Here is a 7,236-nt window from a genome sequence, read left to right on the forward strand (position 1 = left end):
TAGATGTGGGATCTAGGACCCGAAATTAACCAGAAATCTAGACTCGCTACCTGGTTACGAGAATGGAAGGTATGGGGAGTTATCCGCCACATGCACCATTCCTGCCCGATAATCGGTCTTCGATTCCAAAAGCTAACTCTTTTAAATTTATTTTAAATGGCTCATTCAACTCTATGTTAATGTGCGAACTAAGTGATATGCATCCTATGATCTAATTTCAATGTGAATCCTAGATGTGTATCTTGATTTATTAATTTGTCTGGATTCATTCTAAGTGAAAGTTCTCCTAGAATTCTAATTTCATGGAAAGCCCTAAATGATTTGATTAAGCATTTACAAGAAAATTAATATCCAAAACACCACAATTTGTTGTGGTGCCGACTCGCGGGTGGTATGCCGTCAGACATCCAAGCTGCCTACGTACCCAAGCCTCACTGGGATCAGAGTCGACGTAGTTCGGTGCATTTAAGCTAAGCTACATATGCCTAACTCAACTAGGACACCGATCTAGACGGGATTGACTGTTTCAACAGTTTTAAGAGAAGTTATTTAATTCAAGTTGAGGATTTTATTATCTTAGGATTTCATCGAAGATGCTATATGATCCTATCTAAATGCAAGTTGTCCCTTAGACTAATGCAGGTTAGCCTACATCCTAGTTTACTAGGCTTGTCCTAGGGAAAAACTGGATGACTAGTGTAACTTGACCTATGGCACGGTTGCTATACATAGCAAGCGTCCGTGATGAGGCTGGACTCCTAACTCTAGGACTCCCTAAAACTTAGGACACAACACGACACGACACCATTGTTCCTAAATTGGGCTCTAAGGGTTCTTACGACGGAAACCATAATCCAATGGTTCCGAGAGACACGAGATGAATCGAGATGATGAATAGTGTGAGGGAATGGGAAAGATAGAGAAAGGTGCGACTGAACTTGGGAGTGCCAAATTGCCTACGTACCCCGTGATGGGGATCAAGCCACACGTAGTTCCACTAGCGAGGTTGCTTGGATTTTGGAAGACAGAATTGGTATTTGTATCTGGAATCGGGTTTGCATTTGAGCATTGGACTTGAGATTCAGAAACATTGATCTAGCAATGGGATTTTGGAATTGGGAATTTGCATCAAAGAATTGAGCATATAGGAATCATCAAGGGTTTGAATTTTCGGAATTCAAAGTGGGCGGGCTTATGAGATTCGGCCAAATGGATTCAGACATGCGACTCGGATTGTGTTGGGATATTACTTGGTTGGATTGGGTTAATGGTTAGGGTCAAGTGAGTCGGGTCTAAGTTAGGAGCAAACCCGAGACTAGCCATGGTCTAACTAGGAGGAAGCAGGGTACAAACCAGGGTGCGGACCAGGGTGCACCAGGGTGCGAACCAGCAGGGAACCAGCGTGCGAACCAGCAGGGGAACCAGGGTGCAACCAGCAGGGAACCTGGGTGCAACCAGCAGCGAACCTGGGTGCGAACCAGCAGGGAACCAGGGTGCGAACCAGCAGGGGAACCAGGGTGCAACCAGGAGGGAACCTGGGTGCAACCAGCAGCGAACCTGGGTGCAACCAGGGTCTAACCAGAGTGCGAACCAGCAGGGAACCAGGGTGCGAACCAATATCGAACCAGGGTGCGAACCAGTAGGGAACCAGGGTGCAACCAGCAGGGAACCAGGGTGCAACCAGTAGGGAACCAGGGTGTAACCAGCAGGGGAACCAGGGTGCGAATCAGTAGGGAACCAGGGTGCGAATCAGTAGGGAACCAGGGTGCAACCAGCATCGAACCTGGGTGCAACCAGCAGCGAACCTGGGTGCAACCAGGGTCTAACCAGAGGCTAACCAGGGGGAAAACGGACCCTACATGCTTCCTAACATGGTTTTTCTTTTAAAGTAAAAGATATGCATGAAAACAGACCCTACATAGAATTGAAATAAATGCCTACCTCTTTGGAAACCCACTTTGTGTTTGATTTTTCTTTGATGTTAATTCCTTGAAGATGATTCCTTGCTTGATAATGACTGCTTTTGATATATATCACCCAACGTATAAAATCACCCGATCCGGCAAGGATGGCCGAACCCTTGAAGAGATGAGGGAGAGGGATGAATTTTCTAAGAGAGGGGTTCTTTTTTCTTTTCTTGGATGGTGGGATGAGAGGGTATTTATAGGAGAATGGGATAGGAGGTTAGGTGAGGTTAGGTGGTTTTGGATGGTTAGGATGAGAGGATGAGGTTAGGTAAGGTTAGGTGGGGTTAGGTAAGGTTAGGTGAGGTTAGGTGAGGTTAGGTGAGGTTTGGATGGTTAGGATGAGAGGAGAGGTTATGTGAGGTTAGGTGAGGTTTGGATGGTTAGGATGAGAGGAGAGGTTAGGTGGTTTTGGATGGTTAGACCCAGGTCAAGATCTGCCATTGATCTAACGATTTACGGAAATCGGGTCTCGGAATGGAATCAGGGTCCGGGCTATGAAGTGACCCTAGCTTATTTTGTCCTGATTGATGATTCGTAAAGTCAGATCAAGATATTAATGACCTAAAACATATAAATCAATGATAGAGGGGGTTCTCACATGGATTTAACACACTAATTTCTTTGTTGATTAAAACAAAACAAAATGGGGTGTCTACAGATGCCCCTCTTTGGTAGAGATGGCGTAGTCATTGAATACCATAGCAAAAAATGACAAAACCATTTTGCGTAGCTTTAATCGACAAAGAACTCTCTAGACACAATGTACCTTAACATAATGCAACCTTCACATAATGCAATACCCTAGATGAAATCCTGGAATTTGGAATGCAAAAAAAAATCCCGCTGCGGTGCCGCTCACAAACGGGCAATAAGAGAAGATGAGACCATTCACAAATGGATTCAGAAAATGAGATACCGTTCAGAAACGGGCTCAAAGAGGATAGGAGGCCATTCACAAATGGATTCGGACAATGAGGTATCGTTCACAAACGGTCTCAAGGAGGATAAGAGACCATTCACAAATGGACTAGAGAAATGAGGCACCGTTCACAAACGGGCTCAAGGAGGACATGAGACCATTCCCAAATGGACTCAGAAAACGAGACACCGTTCACAAACGGGTTCAAGGAGAAGACGAAACCATTCACAAATGAACTCGAGAAATGAGGCGCCGTTCACAAACGGGCTCAAGGAGAACACGAGACCATTCACAAATGAACTCGAGAAATGAGGCGCCGTTCACAAACGGGCTCAAGGAGAACACGAGACCATTCACAAATGGACTCAGAAAATGGGACACCGTTTACAAACGGGTTCAAGGAGAAGACGAGACCATTCACAAATGAACTCGAGAAATGAGGCGCCGTTCACAAACGGGCTCAAGGAGAACACGAGACCATTCACAAATGGACTCGAGAAATGAGGCACCGTTCACAAACGGGCTCAAGGAGAACACGAGACCATTCACAAATGGACTCAGAAAATGGGACACCGTTTACAAACGGGTTCAAGGAGAAGACGAGACCATTCACAAATGAACTCGAGAAATGAGGCGCCGTTCACAAACGGGCTCAAGGAGAACATGAGACCATTCACAAATGGACTCGGAAAAAGGAGACACCGTTCACAAACGGGTTCAAGGAGAAGACGAGACCATTTACAAATGGACTCGAGAAAAGAGGCACCGTTCACAAACGGGCTCAAAGAAACAAGAGAATTTTTATGAACTTGAATTTGTCGTAGGATTGGATTTTTTTGAATTAAGGATTTGGATTTGATAAATTTTTTATTTTTGGGAAATGAGGTACCGTCCGTAAACGGGCTCAAGGAGAAGACGAGACCATTCACAAATGGACTCGAGAAATGGGGCACCTTTCACAAAAGGGCTCAAAGAGGACATGAGATTTTTTGTAGGATTGGATTTTTTTTTTTTGAAGTAAGGATTTGGATTTGCTAAATTTTTTATTTTTGGGAAATGAGGTACCGTCCGTAAACGAGCTCAAGGAGAAGACGAGACCATTCACAAATGGCCTCGAGAAAAGAGGCACCGTTCACAAACGGGCTCAAAGAGGACATGAGATTTTTCGTAGGATTGGATTTTTTTTTTTAAGTAAGGATTTGGATTTGCTAAATTTTTTATTTTTGGGAAATGAGGTACCGTCCGTAAACAGGCTCAATGAGAAGACGAGACCATTCACAAATGGCCTCGAGAAAAGAGGCACCGTTCACAAACAGGCTCAAAGAGGACATGAGATTTTTCGTAGGATTGGATTTTTTTTTTTGAATTAAGGATTTGGATTTGATAAATTTTTTATTTTTGGGAAATGAGGTACCGTCCGCAAACGGGCTCAAGGAGAAGACGAGACCATTCACAAATGGCCTCGAGAAAAGAGGCACCGTTCACAAACGGACTCAAAGAGGACATGAGATTTTTCGTAGGATTGGATTTTTTTTTTTTTTTGAAGTAAGGATTTGGATTTGCTAAATTTTTTATTTTTGGGAAATGAGGTACCGTCCGTAAACGAGCTCAAGGAGAAGACGAGACCATTCACAAATGGCCTCGAGAAAAGAGGCACCGTTCACAAACGGGCTCAAAGAGGACATGAGATTTTTCGTAGGATTGGATTTTATTTTTTTAAGTAAGGATTTGGATTTGCTAAATTTTTTATTTTTGGGAAATGAGGTACCGTCCGTAAACAGGCTCAATGAGAAGACGAGACCATTCACAAATGACCTCGAGAAAAGAGGCACCGTTCACAAACAGGCTCAAAGAGGACATGAGATTTTTCGTAGGATTGGATTTTTTTTTTTTGAATTAAGGATTTGGATTTGATAAATTTTTTATTTTTGGGAAATGAGGTACCGTCCGCAAACGGGCTCAAGGAGAAGACGAGACCATTCACAAATGGCCTCGAGAAAAGAGGCACCGTTCACAAACGGACTCAAAGAGGACATGAGATTTTTCGTAGGATTGGATTTTTTTTTTTTGAATTAAGGATTTGGATTTGATAAATTTTTTATTTTTGGGAAATGAGGTACCGTCCGCAAACGGGCTCAAGGAGAAGACGAGACCATTCACAAATGGCCTCGAGAAAAGAGGCACCGTTCACAAACGGACTCAAAGAGGACATGAGATTTTTCGTAGGATTGGATTTTTTTTTTAGTTAAGGATTTGGATTTGATAAATTTTTTATTTTTGGGAGATGAGGTACCGTCCGCAAACGGGCTCACGGAGAAGACGAGACCATTCACAAATGGCCTCGAGAAAAGAGGCGCCGTTCACAAACGGGCTCAAAGAGGACATGAGATTTTTCGTAGGATTTGAATTTGACGTAAGATTGGATTTGTTTTTTTTTTTTTTGAATTGGGATTTGATTTGATGAATTTTTATTATTTTTATTTATTTTTTTTGTATTTTTGGGAAATGTGGCACCGTCCGCAAACGGGCTCATGGAGAAGATGAGACCATTCACAAATGGCCTCGAGAAAAGAGGCACCGTTCACAAATGGGCTCGAAGAATTTAGAGGTTTTCATGAATTTGAATTTGACGTAGAATTGGATTTGATGAATTTTAGATTTTTTTTTTTTTGAACTCAATGAAATCGGGGACATTATAGATCGTGCCCAGTAAAGATATTGGAAACCAAGACTTTGACGAATGATGAGACGACCAACCTTATGAACGAAGAACCATTAGTAACAAGAATGGATTAGGAACACTTTTATGAAACTTCAACAAGATTTTTCTCAATGAGACTGTTGGTCTTGTCTTCTGGGGATTTTGATAACTGAAACCTTGAACAAGACAGTTGAGATTGGTAATTTAGAACAATGGCTCTCTTGGATATAATCATGGAAAAGTGGGATTTGCCTCTTGACCGGTGTTTAGATAAACATTTCTTGACCAGGATAGTATTTAACAACTGGAAGGAGATTCCGAATTTTAATGGTTCATCTTTCTGAGAAATTGGCTCAACCACCATTGCATCTGGGGCTCTTCCAAGCTTAAGGTGCCTTCCTGGGGTATGATCTTTTTACGAAAGTTGGGCTTTCTGATGTTTCTACTTCTGAACTCTTCTGAGTTGATCTTCTTTGAAATGTAGCTGTTTGACTAGATTCTCGAACTCCTTCATACGATTGCAGGGAGCTGACGAGGCTGGGCCTTCTTCACCGAGACAGTTGCATCATTTGGACACCAGGACGACGATTGACTCTTTCTAAAGAGAAAACTTAGATAAAATGCACTACTCAAAAGATTGAGCAGCTCTGAAGGAGTGAACATAGAATGACAAAGATTGACTGACTACACTGACAGACACAGTAATACTTCTGACTTAGTTAATATTTTATTTGGTAAGTCTATCCTTTCAAGGAATGTTTTTTTTTTTTTTGAAATAATAAACACTGGACTTCTTCCTTGAAACAGTAATGCCTCAAGAATTTAATTACGACCCCTAAGATTGCTTAGCTTCAATGCCCCCAGTTTTGAGGATATCACTTGAATTTGCTTGAACTTCAGTTGATCTTCAGTCTTGATACCGGCTGTAGCCTTCTTGTAATGATTCTCTTACCGTGACCAAGTCACCTCTTCGGGGTTTTTAACTTGGCGGACCGCGCTAACCTTAACTTTTGCCTGAACCACCTTTCTAGGTTTTCGATCCAGCAGGCTATCCCCTTAGCTTTTGCCTAAGCCTCCCTTTTGGGTTTTCAACTTAGCAGGGGAATGATCTTAAATTTTGCCTAGACCGCCCTTTCAGGTTTTCAGTCTAGCAGATCTTCAAACTCCGTTCTTTTTCTTATTCATCATTTTTTTTTATTGTGTCTCGGGATCTAGCTCATTAGTTCTGAACACCGGAAGGACTTTATAGGTAGGATAGGGTTTTTCAAAGAATGGCTTAAGGCTCAACAAAGATTTCGACCGAACCTGTGAACAGGTTGCCTACATATCCCAAGGTAGGAATCAGGTCGTGTGTAGGTCAAGGCGAATGCCCCTAGTTTGAAGATAAATTGTTTGAAGGTTAATTGATTTTTCTTTTTTCTTTTCTTTCTGGAATAATTAACTTCTCTTCTTTTGGAACTTGTCCCTCTTTTTTTTTTTTTGGAACGATTGATTTTTCTTTTTCTTTTCTTTTTTTTGAATCGACCGAATTCGGTTTAACCGAGCTGCCTACGTACCCCAGTGTAGGGATCAGGTCTCGCGTAGTTCGGGGGCGAATGCCCCGAGTTTGATGGGTTTTCAAGAAAATTTTACTCAGGCTCGAAGGGTTT

This window comes from Tasmannia lanceolata, unplaced genomic scaffold, assembly GCF_043159265.1.
Source record: "Tasmannia lanceolata isolate RefF3 unplaced genomic scaffold, GAP_Taslan_0.1 ptg000013l, whole genome shotgun sequence".
Lineage (NCBI taxonomy): Eukaryota > Viridiplantae > Streptophyta > Magnoliopsida > Canellales > Winteraceae > Tasmannia > Tasmannia lanceolata.